The sequence below is a fragment of the Apium graveolens genome, chromosome 9 (genome assembly GCF_009905375.1).
Source record: "Apium graveolens cultivar Ventura chromosome 9, ASM990537v1, whole genome shotgun sequence".
NCBI lineage: Eukaryota > Viridiplantae > Streptophyta > Magnoliopsida > Apiales > Apiaceae > Apium > Apium graveolens.
In genome coordinates, this window is record NC_133655.1 from 96,607,898 (window position 1) to 96,625,094 (window position 17,197).

The 17,197-nt window shown below is 36.6% G+C and overlaps 1 pseudogene; it reads right to left on the reverse strand.

Annotated features, from left to right (window-relative positions):
• Nucleotides 1–1,740: 1,740 nt before the first annotated feature.
• Nucleotides 1,741–4,080, reverse strand: LOC141685420 (actin-related protein 2/3 complex subunit 2A-like; annotated as a pseudogene).
• Nucleotides 4,081–17,197: the final 13,117 nt, after the last annotated feature.

Here is a 17,197-nt window from a genome sequence, read left to right on the forward strand (position 1 = left end):
TACGTGTCCCATTTTCGGGTATACACATACTTCACAAGTTCCTGAGTACATTGAGTACCTTCGCCTGCGGTACCTTTGGTAGTCCATCTAGCACACATAGTACCAGAGTCTACCCCTCCTTTGTCCTTTAAAAGAATTCTATCAATCTTGAGAACTCGAACCACATCAAAGTTCCCCAAGCATTTTGCTTGTTGATAGAAATAGCTTATCTCTCTAAGATATAAGTGTATATATATCTATATACGTACTTCCGAGAATTTCGGAGGAAGTACTAAGGATGTGAGTTGACCGTTGTCAACAGATAATTAATAAGGGGGAAAAGTTTCTTCTCGAAACTATATGGAACATATTAAATATGTTGGGATAATATTCACCGACGATCTGAAATTATTCGAATGATATTCTAAAGTCAGAAAGTATGTTTAAAATCAGGATCTATAATTTTTACATCAATAATAAACCCTTTAATAAATGATAATTAATTAAATAATAGTCGATAAATAATTAAACCTCGAATGAGTTTACTCTCTAAAAGAATATTTAAAATAATATTCCTCAACTAGTTTGTATCTACATAATTAATAATCTACAATGATTAATCGGGTTTGAAATAAATAATCGTTGGAGTATACACTAGTACAAAAATGACTTTTAGCCATGGTCAAAATAGGCCTTTAGCGTCGGTTTTTCAGCGTGGTATATGCAGGGGACGCTAAAGGTATATTCTTTTTGCGTCGGGTAATTAGGCGACACTAAAAGTTTTTAGCGTCGGTTAGATGACCAGCTCAAAACTGCCATTAACCGAAGCTCTTGCTTGGACAATTGCGTCGGTCCCATAAAGTGCCGATGCTGGAAGTTGTAATTAAATTCGTCGGTTTATCAAAAAACCGACGCTGAATGTTAATATTAAAGGCGTCAGTTGTTAAAATTGCTGACGCTATATGTTTATGTTAAAGGCGCCGGTCGTTGAAAAAGCCGACGCTATATGTGTATGTTATAGGCGTCGGTTGTTCAATAAAACCGACGCCTAAAGTACTGTAAAAAAATAAATATTCTTTTTCGTTTTTATTGATATCCTGAACCTGCTTTTTACAAATACCAGCATTCCCACAAATATAACTGAATAATCAAATTAACTAGGAATCAATTTAGCTAGGAATCAAATTAACCTGTAATCAATTAAGTTTGCGAAGGAAACAAAAGTAATATATAAAAAAAATGAAGGTTGATGATCACTACTCCGTAGAGGCGATCCAAGTTCCTCTTCTTTGATCCTCCAGCTGAAATATAACTTATCTTGAGGTCTTCACCAGGAGCAAGCAGTTCCAAGTTTTCGTGATTCAGTCTATGTTCTTGAAGCTGTGAAAATTAGGGTCTATGTTCTTGAAGCTCTGAAAATTACGGCACATAAAAAACCATTGTTAGGTCAATTTATCTTTAAATAATGTGTTAAAAAAAGTAAAGAGTCATTTTTTGTGTTGCATACCTTTCCCTTAAAGGACCTGTTTTCTGCACATTCTTCTGATTATTCTGATTCTGGTTTCGCATGATCCAGGGCCTAAGGCAAAACATAAAATTGTCATTTCGAAATGATGTGGATACAGAAAAAATTATGAAAAGGAGGAGTTTAAGATGTAAAAGACGAAGATATGCATAGTGTCAGGAACATCAATAGAATATAGAGAGATACCAATGTTATAAAAAAAAATTTAAGATCTGCACTAAACCAAAAAAGAAAAATCAAAGCATAACCTGAATCAAACGGTCCACACGACGTCTCATCCTTGTATGCATAAAACCTTCAGCACCCTGTTTGGAAGACCATTATATGATTACCATAAACTGAAGTCTGAATTTGTACATTTTTAAAATTAAAACAAAAACACATCTACCATCTGTGATATGACTATACAAAAATACAAAGATCGAAATATTTTACGTATGAACAATCTCTCTTTAGTAACTAGAATAAACGGTGGTCAAGTTGCTATTTCGTACACATGAAGCTCTCTACATTTTGCAGTAGATCAAAGTTATACACTTATATTCCCATTTATGGTAGTCAGCACATCCAGAAGGCACTTCAATACCTATGAGTGCGAGAAATATGATTGAAAGCAAAATTAGCAAGGCATTTACCCATTTAAATGTAATGCGGTCTGTAACACCTTATTGTCTAAATAGAAAGAAGTACAGCTTTCCAGGTATTTCATCATGTTTCTCTGGTCTTGGTCTGATTCTCCTAAATTTCTACTTAGTTTATAACATCGAACCACCCACCATTATCTAAGCACTTCTTGTCCTTCAAGACCGCAATAGTAGAATTCTTATGATTGCATATGTAGAAATTTTGTTGAATAAATTAATTAAGCTTACAACACTAATGTAAGAGCAGAGAAACCTAACCTTAACATGATAGCTGACTTAAGCATGAAATGTCGATAAAATCCAAATAGTTCTATCTAGTTTTTTGCCTTCTACATATCGTGGGAGAATAACTGCAGCAGTCAAGGTACAATATGAAAACCAGTAAAGAGTTAAAAAGAACAAGACCCCCAAAAATTAGGGTATTACCAAAGGTAAAAAATCCCGTATTTACAGACAATGATTCAGCGGTAGCATTGTCCAGTTCAGCAGGAGGAGTAGAAGACCATGTACAGGAAAGTATTCCAAGCTCATTGATTGATACTTATGAAGTCCTTAAAAACTTGAAAGTATATCTGGTGACAGGGTTTAACAAAAAGTACTGATATTCCTAACAATAGTACAATGTGACAGAGGAGGATAGCGAAATCAGTTTGATTACACAGACTAGTTCCCCAGACTACAACAATATGACCTGGTAAGCCCAACCTAAGACTGTGGCCTGAAATTCATAACAGAGACTCAAGATAAGATAACAAACTAAATGGCAGACCTGCATCCTTGACACGTCACTTGGAATACTGTAAAAAACAATGACAGTAAATCAAATATTTTGATGTTTTTACTGAAGATTTGCAAAAAGGGACAGGTGAAATGTTATGTGATTAACATATGCTATGTGATAGGATTCTTATTTATAGTTCCAGTACCTGTAGGAAAGATGTCGCAAGCACTGTATCTATCGAATCTTCGAATTTCATAGGATAAATCACAGTAACCTTCTCTTCCTGTCAAATTCAACCGCAAGATCTTACTTAATTGTTAATAGAAGTACTTCCTCAGACACTGTATGAAGCAATGTAGAAATAAAAAAATCAGGGACTGGTAATTTCAATTACATGAACTGCAGTTGCTTACAGCCTTTAACATCAAAGGAAATGTATAGTAAACGTTAACAGAAGTCTGAAAACATCAAAATACAGAAACGTTCTTCTCCATTTGAAAATAACACCAAAAATGCAAAAATAAAGAATAGAAGAAATAGTAGTCTTATGTCGAATATTATAAATCACTAGAATTATGAGCAGGCTGGAGATAGAGAAGATTGAAAATATTAGACAGCACAACAAAGACCTACATTAGTCATGCAAAAAACAGCAGATATTTATTAAGCACATATCGTGCATTGACAATTGATGTCACTGGACAAGAGTACTATATTAGAGCAAGAAAATCACCCGGGGAATTAGGAAAAAGCACTCTTTTGGCCGATGAACAAGTGCAATGAGCTTATCTTTGACCAGGCCAAGAGTCCTGGAAGCAAGACGCTCTAGAATCATTCTTAACGGAGCACCTAGTACCAAATCTCTCACAGCTGCAATCTTCACCAAGATTCATATCTCTTCTCTAATTAAATTAAACAAGAAATGAAAAAAAACATGTTTGAGTTTTATTATAGACTAAAGGTCACAAGTACAACCACAACAAGATCGTAAAGGAACTACTTGAACCTTTATCTTGAGGAAGTTTTGGCAAATTTAGTTCAAGTGTGAGATTAAAGCCCTCATTTGGAGGAACAAAAGATTCAACCACGTCACCATAAGCTTCTTTTATAGCTTCTGTGGCACCACAAGGAAGCCCCTTGTCAAATTCAGTTTCTGCAGGCGGTGTTGGAAATGATACCGATAGGGTCAGACCGGGAGAGAGGGAGGAGATTACCGATTACATTGAAGCAGGGCTAACACAGGAGAAGATACGAATTCAATTAGGTAAATAGGCTGTAAAAATGAACAAAAACGTAATATGAGCGTGTATATACGTATATATAGGGGAGTGCCAGAGAGGGAGAGTGCGAGAGAGAGGGAGAGTGCGGGAGAGAGAGACCTGAGAAGGAGTGCGGAAGTTTCAAGCTCTTCAATCGGGAACTATCACAGAGAAGATGTAGATGTAGGGCACCGTGGAGAGAAACTAATTTAGGGATGAACTACTAACTATAGGACGGATTGTAAACCACATGATGTAATGAGTATATTTTTTTAATTTAATGTTTTTTAAATTAATAAAAGCTGCCATATAGATTTATAAGGTAAAAAATTGATGGTTTGATTTTAATAATAATATATTTTAATTGTATTAAATACCCAATAAAAAAATGTTTTAAAAAAATATATTTTGTGAAACAAAGTTGATATTAAAAATATAAATAATATAAATTGAAGATGTGTGACATGGAATAGATTTTGGAAAATAAAACTAGAGATTAGTGTTTGAAAATTAATTGAAAAGTTGAAGTAGCCAACTAATTTGAAACACATTTTTTTCATAAAAGTGGACATTTATTTTTGAAATGGAGTAAATAAAATTCAATATTGTATGAATATCAACAACATAGAAATATTATTACTTTTATTTTATTTAACATTTCGATATAAAAAAACAAAAAAAATAAATATTTTTGGAAGTCTTTTAACTTTAGCAAATATATCATAACTCAAATTAAAAAAGATTGTGAGATACATATGATAAATAAATAAATATGTGATTAAAAAATAATTATACAAAATAAAAAATTTAAAAGAACACCTTCAGTGTCGTGACATCCCTGGTCCAATTAATTTTTTACTCTAATACTTTTAGCGTCGGTTAAATTAAAGCCCGTAGCATAAAGCAGAAATTTATAGCGTCAACCAACTAGAAGCCCGTAGCACAAAGCATACTTTTTAGCATCGGTTGTAAACGGCGACGCCATAAATACTTTTAAGCGACGGTTACTTACAGAACCGACGCTATTAACACTTTTAGCGTCGGTTAAATTAATAACCGACACCAAATGTCGTGCACATATACCTATTTGCGTCGGTCAATCTTGCAACCGACACATGAAATACCTTTAGGCGTCGGTTCTTTAAAGAACCGAAGATAAAACTACGTTGCAGAAAGTACTTTTTATACTAGTGATAATACTCCCATAATAAGGAATAAGTATATAGTATTTAATATTCGAACAATAAAATATAGTTGCGGGAATATGATCGTTGGGAAATAGTTTTAATAAAATTTTGAAGTGTTTTAATGTTTCGTAAGTGGACGATGAGTCCCTTTAAAACGTACTACTATGGACTTATAATCGTCCAAAACATCTCCAGGATGATTTCCAGGTTTATACTTTATAAAACCAAACTGACCGACTTTCGGTCTTACGACTTATACATCACGCTCTACTGTAGCGTTAATATTCTTAAATAAGCACCTCCATAATACTTCCGGATTTTCATCAATTTAACTGACCGATCCTCGATCTAAAATATATACACGCCACGCTATTTGCTAGCGTTAACGTTCTCAATTATAAACTCCTTCGGGATACCTCCGGGTTTTTATAAGCTTACACCGACCGACTCTCAGTCTAAATATAATATATCGAACTTGGTATGAACATATATTAGAAATTATCAACAATTGAGTAATATAATACATCTCAAACTTCATAAAACAGTTTAAAGCAATCTTATGCATATATCACAGTCTTGTAAAATATTCACAATACAACAGTTCTTAAAAGGTAGGGTTTGAAAACTTGCATGGGTATCTCGAGGTGGAGGATGCTCTAGGTTCTTCTCGGAAATCTAAATCATAAACACAATTCATTTTGTTAGGTCCCGTCCTAATTTACAACGACTCGCACTTATGCGCTACTTATTATGCACCCTCTCAACTTATACTACCCTTATTATTCCTTCAAGTTCTTATTCACATTATGGTCGCTTCATTTTTCTAAGTATCTTAGGTTCATTCTCTTTATCGTCGTCGGCTCCGCTTATGGATTCTTACGGTTTCTACTCGCGCGATCTTGGCTCTGATATTTTTATAAAATTGAAAAACTATTATTTTGACTTGAAATTTTTATGGAAGTTAGGACACTCAATATGTTACTCTCTATAAAAATTTCATGATTTATGAATACTTTAAATCGATCCTTTATATTTTCAAAGTTCGTGATTTGTAGCAGTTTTTGTCGCGTAAATTACTTTTACTAAAACGACCATAACCTTTGATCCGTAAATCGGAATCAAGCGATTAAAGTGCCTAAAAGATCCTTATAATATTTCCTATAATAATCAAGGGTTAGTTTTCAAGAAAATACAGTTTACAACTTCGGGATTTTCTGCAGAAACTTAAAGTTACGATTCGTTGATTTTAACGGAGTTGTGTTTACGATCGGAGTTTCGTTTACACCCTAACTCTTAAAACAACCACCAACAATCATCATTTCATCATCAACACACACACTCATCTTAAGAACATCATGTTCTTGAGGCAACAACAACCAACCTTAAATCTACTCAACTTAAACTTCAAGATCTAAACAATAACACCTCTTAAACTAAGTTTTCTACCACATACTAAATGGATCTTAAAAATGAATCTTAAATAAATTTGGGCCAAATATTTTTACCTTTCTTGAAATCTTGAGATGTTTTCTTGAGGATGGTGGAGGCTTAGAAGTGCTTGGTATGATTTTTGAAACCTAAAACCACCATTGAAATCAAGAAACCAAAGAGAGGTTATTATTCATACTATTCACTAGTGAGTTTCTTGAATTTATTTCACCCATCACCCATCAAGGGGGTATTTATACTCCTCTTGGTTGCTTAGCTTGGTTGATTTGCTAGGTAACATCTAGGAAATGGGGTGGAAGATCTTGCACTTGATTTTTATTCTCCTAGGTTGAATCCTAGGTTTATTCTTGTTGCAAATCTTAGGGACAAATCTTTGGTAGCTTCCTAGAAACTACTTATGTTAGCTTCCTTAGCACATTATTTGGATAGCTTGCTTGATAATCCTATGGTCAGCTTACTATTTGATAAAGTAACCATGGTTACTCTCTTACCATGGTTTAGTTAGTGCGTTACGTTTATTTAATCGTTTACGCGTTCGCTCGGTCGCTTAAACGTTTTCGTAATACTTATTCGTAAATGGTTCGCGACGTAATTCCTTAAGTATTTATTCCTTATATTTTTAATTATCATACTTGAATATAAATCCGTAGGGTTTTAATCTTGTAATTATCTCGTGATTCCCGTAATCCTCGATGATTCGTAAATATGGTCATTTTTCAAAGTTCATTTTCTTCGAAAACTAATAATATTTACATACACTCATTTGGTACGTATAATCATAATATCAACTCTGAAACTCATTTTCTCATGCACTATATAGTGTGGGCTCAAAAGTTTTTCCCGTCCGTCAGGGTAACTATTCATTAAATGTTTTTCAAGGTCTGAGAAATTCAAGTTATTATATTATCATTCATAAAGGTCTTTTACCGACGTCAAAAATTTGGGTTCTTATATATAATGTTTGCTACATGTTTGTGTGCTAGATTTCAGGCTGATCCTAGAGAATCTCACTTAGTAGCTATTAAGAGAATTTTCAGATATCTCAAGGGAACACCAAAACTTGGCATTTGATACCAATGTTGTAAAAATCGCTAGGCGGACTAGGGCGGTTGGGGTACTGCCTAGCGCTTAATCAGCCAGGCGGAGATTAATCAGAATTATTAATCGGATTATTAATCGGCTGTATTTAAATATTAATATTTATTTAAATGAAAATTTTATATATAAATTATTATCATTAATTATAGTATACACATTGTCCAATAAATTTAAAATTTTATTATTTTAAAGAATGAATTTCATGTTAAGATATCAATTATATATGATAAAAATATTAAAATGAATTAAAATAAGATATAAAATTACAGGATATAGCCATGAATCTACTCTACGTAGTTTGGGTAACTTGTGAGAGTGAAGGTAGTAAACTAATTTAAAATACTACTACCAACCATTATCCAACGACCTAATTAGTATGATAATAATTGTCTATTTTGGTATCTTGGTATTCGTGCATTACCTCTGTATCTATTGTTAGATATACATAACAGTTTTTTCATCTTGCTCGTCGAAGAACACCGCCGGAGGAAAGCAAAACAACCTTCAATCCTTCATTTTCGTTTCAGGCGAGTAAATTTATCCCGCTGTCTTTGACCGATTTGGCCGCCGAACACCGATTTTGACTGTTTTCGTCATAAAACGCCTAAACATTCGATTACCTCTAAATCGGGGCGGTGAGGGCTCGCCTAGCGCCTAGGCGCCGCCTAGGTGGCTGCCTAGACTGTCTTTTAGAACACTGTTTGGTACCCTAGAGATTCTGGTTTTGATCTAACTGGTTATTCAGATGCAGATTATGCAGGTTGTAGAATTGATAGAAAAAGTACAACAGGAACCTGTCAATTTCTAGGAAACAAGCTTGTGTCCTGGTTCAGTAAAAAGAAAAATTCAGTTTCTACTTCTACAGCTGAAGCTGAACATATTGCTGCTGGCAGTTGTTGTGCACATATTTTATGGATGAAAAACCAATTGCTAGACTATGGTTTGTAATTTGAAAGGATTCCCATTTTCTGTGATAACACAAGTGCAATTGCCATCACTGAAAATTCAGTACAGCATTCAAGGACAAAGCACATAGACATCAAGTACCACTTCATAAGGGAACATGTAATGAATGGTACTGTGGAACTATATTTTGTTCCAAGTGAAAAGTAGCTTGCAGATATATTTACCAAGCCACTGGATGAATCCACCTTTTCAAGGTTGGTAAGTGAGTTAGGTATGCTGAATTACTCTTGAATCTTTATAGATTGTTTGCAAGTTGTAATGCAGCCAGAAATTTAATTGATTTTTCAGTCTTGGATGAAATTTTGGCTAAGTCAAAATTTACATCTCGACGGATGATCACTATCCATCGAGTTTGATCATCCGTCGGTATACTATTTGTTAATAAAATCAATTACTTTTCTGGAATATTTTATGACTCGACGGATAACTGATTTATCCTCATCCATCGAATTATCTTATTCTTAGCCGTTGATTCTCTGAACATTATCCGTCGAGTATACTTACAGTTTGTAAGCATAACACGATGGATAATTGATGGTATATTTACAGTTTATTTTTTAAACGGCTACTTTGGGCAATTCTTATTGGTTACTTTATATTACTTTATTATTTTTGACAGTTATTTTTGAGATAGTATAAAAGCTTAATTCATTTTCATTACTTTTCTTTTATCATTTCTCAAATCATCTGCTCTAATTTCTTTCTTTCTCAAAAACATTTACTCTCTCTCTGCAAGATTTTACTCTCTAACAATGGCACCAATCATCAAGATAATGTCTCAAACTGGATTTATCTATGAGAAGAACAACTTCACTACACTTGTGAACAAGGGGATTCAACAGTCTGGTGACTACCACAAGATGATGGATTTTGTGAAGAACTGCAAACTCAACTATGCCATGCTGGAATCACCCACCATCTACTGTGAGGTTGTTGAAGAGATGCGGACAACTGCTACATACAATTCAGCTGATAAGACTATCACTTTCACTATTAAATGTAAGGAATTTTGTGTTAATAGTGACATTGTTAAAGCATGTTTCAAGATTCCTGATAATACTGTAACTTCACCACACACAGACACTGACATTATTAACATGCTTAACTCCATGAATTATGCACTCTCTACTTCTAAATTAAGTGAAATTAGGAGGTTGGGTCTTAGAAAGGAATAGAGTTATCTGTGTGATGTAGTTACCAAGGTCTTTTCCAGTAAAATCAGTAATTTTGATTCTGTCAATATCTCTATGCTTAACATGCTCTACATGCTTGTTACTGATAAATTTTTCAACTTTAGTGATCTTATCATAATTGAGTTGGGGTTTAAGTTAAGGGAGTTAAATAAGAGGGGTAAAAATGTTAATTATGCTAGATTTTTAATGATGATTGCTAACCACCTCTCTGAGGATATTGTGCTTGAGAACCCAACCAACAAATTAGATTATTGGGTTCAAGAGAGAAGGATTATTGCATATTTGAATAGGGCAAACCATCACAAAGAGGTACCACTCTTCTATTTTCCTGTTATGAAGGCACCTCAGGTAAGTGAGGTAAATTCAGTTGTCCCTACTCTTCCAGCCTCACAAATTTCTTTGCCTTATAGTGTAGCTCTGGAAACTGTGTCAATGACCCAACAGTTGCCTACCCAAGCTATCAAACCATCAAAAATTTCTAAATCCAAGTCAAAGAAAGCCCCCTCTGGTATCTCTCGAAAGATGCCAGTTGCAAAATCCACCAAACCAAAAGAGGGGAGTGTGAAGGTAGGTAAGAAAGGTGAGGGACAGGGTGAACATCAAAGAAACCCTAAGGATAAGGTTGAAGAGGTGAGTGTTTCCCAGCCTAGCCAAACTGCAGTTTCCCAACAAACTGCAGTGCTTAATAAGGACATAAGCTCATTGCTAGTTGCATCCTCCCAAAAGGATGTGACTATTAAACAAAGCTCTCATCCAAGAGCACAGGCCAAAAGGGTAAGGGACACAAGCTCACCCCAAACCTATACTAGAAAGAAGAAACCAAAAACCCTTGGGGATGCACAGGGTTCACACACTGTGCAAACTGGTGCTGAAGACACAATCACTGCACCTTTTCAAAGTCAGTTTGATGTGGCTCCAATAAATGTGGAGTCACAGCCAAAATCTTTAGTTATAGAAGCACCTCAAACACCAAATTCTCCCACAAACTTTATGGATGTGGATATGATCAACCCATCAATTCCTGATTCCCCTTCTTTAACTCTGTTGGGGAAGCCAAAATCTAGTGCAAGTGAGAATCATCTTTTGGATGATTTGTTGGCTCACTTGCCAGTTCTTTCAGGAACTGTTGAGACATCTGTGCCAAAATTCTCATCAATCTGCACAGAGTCCACAATAGTTTCCACTCCAAACACATTCATTTCTACTCACTCGATGGACACTGCTCATCCGTCGAGTAGTGACTATATCCCGACGGATAAGCTTAACATCAGTTATCCGTCGGATAGTCAAACTGCTAACCCGATGGATATCCCTTATCTGTCGAGTGTGTCTGCACAGCTTCAAATTTCATCAATTATCTTAAGTGTAGAAGACTTAGTGGTAGTACAATCACTCCTAGGATTGAGGGAAGGGAGTGAACTGAGTAAGAGTCTGGGTTGCTCCTAGGAAAAAGGAAAGGAAAAGAGTGAAAATATGCAATCCTGTTCTTCAGGATTGGCAAAAGAGAGTGTGAGGAGTCCCACCTTAGATGGTGAAGGTGAGGGTGAGAGGGTGGTGAGCCAAGGTGAGACCTTGATGCAAGAAAAGAGAGAAAATGAGAGAAAAGCAGGTACTGAAGATATAAGGGTGGATGTTATTGTAAATGAGTTAATGAATGTCCAGGATGGAGACAGGGAGGGACTATCTCAGCAAACTCAAGTTGTTATAGATTCCACCTCCTTAGATGCTGAGACATTTACTCACCCTGTTCCAGCTTACCAACTTCTAGCTGGACAGGGCAATGACAATGCAGAAAGGATGCTAAACTTGGTGCACACCACACAGTCCATGCAAAAAGCTAAGGATGTCATCACAGCTTTGCCTTTTACAGCTGCTGATGTTGATTAGGAGACTGGTGGTTCAGAAGAATTCTTTGGAGGTGAAGGTGGAGATAGTGAAGAAGAGCCATTGGACATAGGGGAGAAATAGGCTCTAGTTCAAAATCAGGCATGCCATCTTGGGCATTTTCAAAGCAATGTGATGAACACTACTTCAAGACAACCCTGATTCAACTCATAAATTAGACAAATTCTGCTCTTCAAACCACCACAAATGCCAGCACCAAAAAGCTCCTTCAAACACATCTTGCTTCTCTGCAACTACAATAAATCCAAGGTTTTCAACATGCTCAAGTTTTCAACACTATCAAAGGTGATATTGATGAGATGAAAAAGGCCATTTCTGACAAGATGGACTCTAGACTTCCAGAAGCTACAATGCTTGACATTAAGAGACAACTCAGGAAAAATTCTAATCTTGCCACAAAGATAGATGCCTTGGATACAAGAATGACAGCAATGGAAGCATCTCTTACAACAATTCATCTACACCAAGCTCAATAAATAGACTTGCTTCAGAAACTAGTGGATGCATAAACCTCCTCCTCTACTCAGCTTGATGATAACAAAAAGGAGGAGAAAGAGAGTTCTAGGAGTGAGGGGGAGAAAAAATGCTCAACATTCAATTTAACAAAGTAATTGTGCCTACAATTACTATCTCAAAGCCACCAGCTAAGGACAGTATTGATCTGATAAAGGAAGCAGCAACTACTTTATAAGTAGCTAAAGAGGAGCAGTTGAATCCAATCAACTGGGAGAAAATTGATGAGGATATTCAAAAGAATTTTGGGCTAGCAAAGAAGCCAGAAAAGTCAGCCATTCATCACTCTCAAGTCAGGAAAATCTCTGTGAATAAAATGAGCATGAACTATCTGGAAAGAGGACAACCATCCTGTATCAAATCTCCAAAGGCTGAAGTACTTTTGAAGCCAAGGGTGAACTATCCAAAATCATCACTAAAGAACCCTTTGGATACAGTGTATGAGACACCAAACCCTGATGAGAAGAAACTGTTGTCAAGATCCATTGCCTTCTACAAGGATCCAGCTGATTCAGCTTTGAAAAGGAGAATTGCTAAAGTTTTCAGGAATGGTAAAGAAATTTGTGTGGTGGCTGGACATCCTCAATTTGCTGAAGTAAAGAGAGAAGAAAAGGCAAGATTGAAGCAAGAAAAGAAGCAAGCTTCTCTAGATGCTAAAAAGGTTAAATAAAAAAAAGAGCAAGCTGCTATCTTGGCCAAGCTACAGGCTGTGAAACCAACACAACAAATTCCTGCTCAGCCATCTGAAATCACTGAATCTCAAGATCCAAAGAAGCAAGTTAAACCACAACAGAAGAAATCTCATAGATACAAGGAATTGGCCAAAAGAACCAAAAGGAAATTGAACTTTGTTGGTAAGGAATTGGAGGATCAGTTTCCCAAGGAATCCATTCCAACTACAACTCAAGCATCAAAACCCTCAGTGATATTTGAAGACATTAAGGTGGTGGATCATCACAGGAACATTCATGGTGAACCTATTGTGCCTAAGGATGAACCAATAGACTGGGAAAATCTACCAATTCCTGACTTCAATTTGCCAATCCTTAACAAGCCAAAGAGAACAAAGTCAAGAGCAGTCAAGAAAGTGAAGCTGTCACCTCTCAAATCCAAATCTCTAACCAAAGCTCAATCCAAAGTCAATAATGGAGATTACATGTACTTATGTGACATCAAGGAATTCTCTGATCTAAACCTCTATCTAGATGAACTGGAAGAAGTTAGAGGGATTGATGCCTACAGGAATCTACCTGAAAGGTTAGTTTTCAAATACAAGGGAGGAAAGGAGATTCAATGGCCACTTCACATGATCCTTCAATAAAGCCGATCTGTGCTGATAAAGGTTTATTCATCATTCAAGAAGAACTTTGGATTTAATGTAACTGCAAGAATACTTGTTCTAAAGAAGATTGAAGAAATGAGGAGTATTAGAGCTAAAGATGCACTCCCAAAAACTCTAACTATTCCTTACATAGGGAGTAGAGTGCATGTAAGGCCCTACTGGCTGATGAAGTTCATGGATGACAAAGGAGTTAGAAGATTTTTCAGATTAAAAAACCAATTGAGCATCTCTAGCAATGAGACTCTTTTGAAAATGCAAGAAAAGCTAAATCTCTCAGAATCTGATGAACTGGAATTCCACAGACAGCTCCAAAATCAGATTGAAGAAAACAACAGAAAGTTTGGAAAGAGATCCAGATCTTCAAGAAATTAGATTAATCTGTTCAGGCTATAGGAGCACCTTAAAAATGATTGTGAGCCAATCTTTGTGCATTTTGTTATTTGAAGCACTTTACAGTTTTATCTACTTACTTTTAAAGTTGTATTTTTAGGGTGTTTTGTCATCATCAAGTTTATCTTAATTTATGGCTACAATTCTAGTAGACATAAATTGGGGGAGATTGTTATGGATATGTTGTGAACTTGATGATTTCATTAACAAAACACCTTAAAGGATTCTACTTAGTGAAAAATATAGCACTCGACTGATAAGGAATATAGTCCCGACGGATGACTCAATATAGTCCCGACGGATGATAATTTATTATCCGTCGAGTGAGTAGCTTGTATAATAATGAGTCTATAGCACATTTCTGCATACACCTTGTTTAGATTCTGTAGTAGCACTCAAGTCATATTGACTTTAATTAGATATGCAGAATAGGTTGATTAATTGTACATAGATGATGTCTTATAATTCTGCATATAAATGAAGTCAAGTGCCAAATAGCTACCCGATAGATAAACAATAATGCTACTCGACGGATGATCAACAAGGCAACCCGACAGATGATCATGTACCCGACGGATAATCAATTCAAACATCTGTTGACAGTGACAACACAGTCACATGCATCGAGTGTATGTAAAAGGAATGTGGAAGCCTATTCAACTGGGTTTTAGAGAATAAAGAAGCATTGCCATTTCCATGTTATTATGACGATATTTAAAGATGATGGAATAGATTATTGAAGCAGCATAGTATTAGACTTGATAGGTTTTGTTTTATTACCTTGTCTTATTACTTTGTAATCTTGGTAATATATAAACCAAGAAGTACCAAATAGAACAACAAGAATAAGACTAAGAACATTATCTCAGAGAAACAATTGTAAGCCGCATCCTTAGCATTTCTCTGTAAACTTAGTTGCTCATATTTGTAAGCAGCTGTGAGCTAATCTTGCTACACAGAGTTCTCTTGATATAATATATATCTCTGGTGGATACATTCAAATCCACCAGAAAATTTTTAAAGACTTGTATTTTTAATTACTTGTATTTTGATCTTACTAACTTCTTATTCCGCACTTTGCAAATCAAACACTTATATATTATTACGATAGAACATTTTATATTTTTTTGAAAAAGGTTCAAGAATTCCATTCAACCCCCCTTCTGTAATTCTTGTTGCATTGTTAGGGACTAACATATTACTACAACGACCTAACCATGTCTAGATTCTTCGCCTCGACCCTCAAAGGGGGGGCTCAAAGATGGTTCAGCAGGATCCCGTCACGAAGCATTCACTCCTGGAAGGAGTTCAGGGGGAAGGCTTTAAGCATATTCCGGAAGAACCTGGATCCGGAACACAATGAGAGGTATATTGTAGAGTTGATAAACAAAGAGCCACAAAGCCTAGCCGCTGCCTACTCTATGGCAGTCAGGTTCATAAAGGAAACAAACGTTCTCCAGGCGATGAGAATGACTCGGAATGGAGGATCCAGGAACAAAAATTCTAATGACCGACTGAAAGGGGGATACCATCAGGAGAAGAAGTTCAAGTAAAGTCAACAAGCCCAGCAGACCAATGTTGTGCAAAATACTCCAATATTTCAAAGACTGGGTCCTAAGACAGAATTTAAAAGTGATCCCGGTCCACCTAGGCAAGTTAGAGAGCCTAAGCAAGAGCCAGACTGGACACCACTGAACAGGACCCGGGAAGAAATACTGAAGGAGATCAAGGGAAAGCCATTCTATTACCCACCGAAGCCCATGCAGACTCCCCCAGAGAGCAGGCCTTACAACAGGCAATACGACTATCATGAAACCCATGGGCACAAAACTGAAAATTGTCTCTCCCTCAAGTACTTCATTGAAGATCAAGTCAAGAAGGGTAACCTAAATCAGTACATCTCCCGGGAGACAAATCAGAAAGAAGAAAGGCAAAGGAGAGGAAATAATGTAGTGAATGTGGTCCTAGGAGGGTCACACTCTCCCACCAGGAGCCGGGCTCGGGAGATGAAGTATTCTCCATCCAATCCTACCCAGAGATGGTGATCTCATTCAGCAGCAAGGATTTTGAAGGGGTCAACCCGAATCACAATGTAGCTTTGGTAGTAACACTTGAAATTATTGATAATGAAGTAAGGAGAATGTTGATAGACAATGGATCTTCAGTAAACATACTCTTCAAGCATACTGTGGACCAGATGAAGCTAGGGAGCGTCCGCTCCAATGAATGCCGAGAGGACCCTCTCTATGGGTTCGGGAATAACTTGGTCCCGATCCAGGGAACCTTATACTTGCCAGTGATATTTGGATCAGCCCCGAACCAAGTCACCCATGTGATAAAATTCTATGTGATCAACACCCCCTCATCCTACAATGGCATAATCGGGCGCTCAGCCCTGACTAGGATCCAAGCAATCACCTCTATATCATACTTGAAAACAAAGTTCCCAACCCCAACCGGGATAGGAGAGGTCAAGGGAGATTATGAGATCGCTGAAAGATGCTATAGCCAAGCCCTGATCATGGCTGAAACTCATCAAGACAACAAGAGGAAGGCCACAGTCCTTCGCAAACAGCAAAGCATTAAGAAACATCGCCCTCACTCAAGAGATGATGCGAGAAAAGAAGTCCAGATCATAGAATCCCTCCCAGATCCAAACGCAACCAAGCCAAGTTTGAAAGAGCAAAAAAGCAACCAAGTCATAGCAGAGATTGAATTGAGCTCAGGCCTCGACCAAGGCAATCCTGCTGTGCAAGCAACCAACCCAGAAAAAAATTAAGTAGATGAAAGCAACCAAAAAGAAATGACAGCCCAGGGTCAGGTCTACATGAAGAAGAATGCAGATGCCCGAATCCAGCAGTTGGTGTCAAATATGGATCATTCCAAGATTGAGGCCGATGTAGAAATGGAAATAATTCTGATCAGTGCAAATGATCCTTCCAAGAAAGTAAAGATAAGATCCGGACTCGAGGCTACCTTCAAAGAAGAACCGGTATTAGTACTCCAAGGGTACTCTGATATATTTT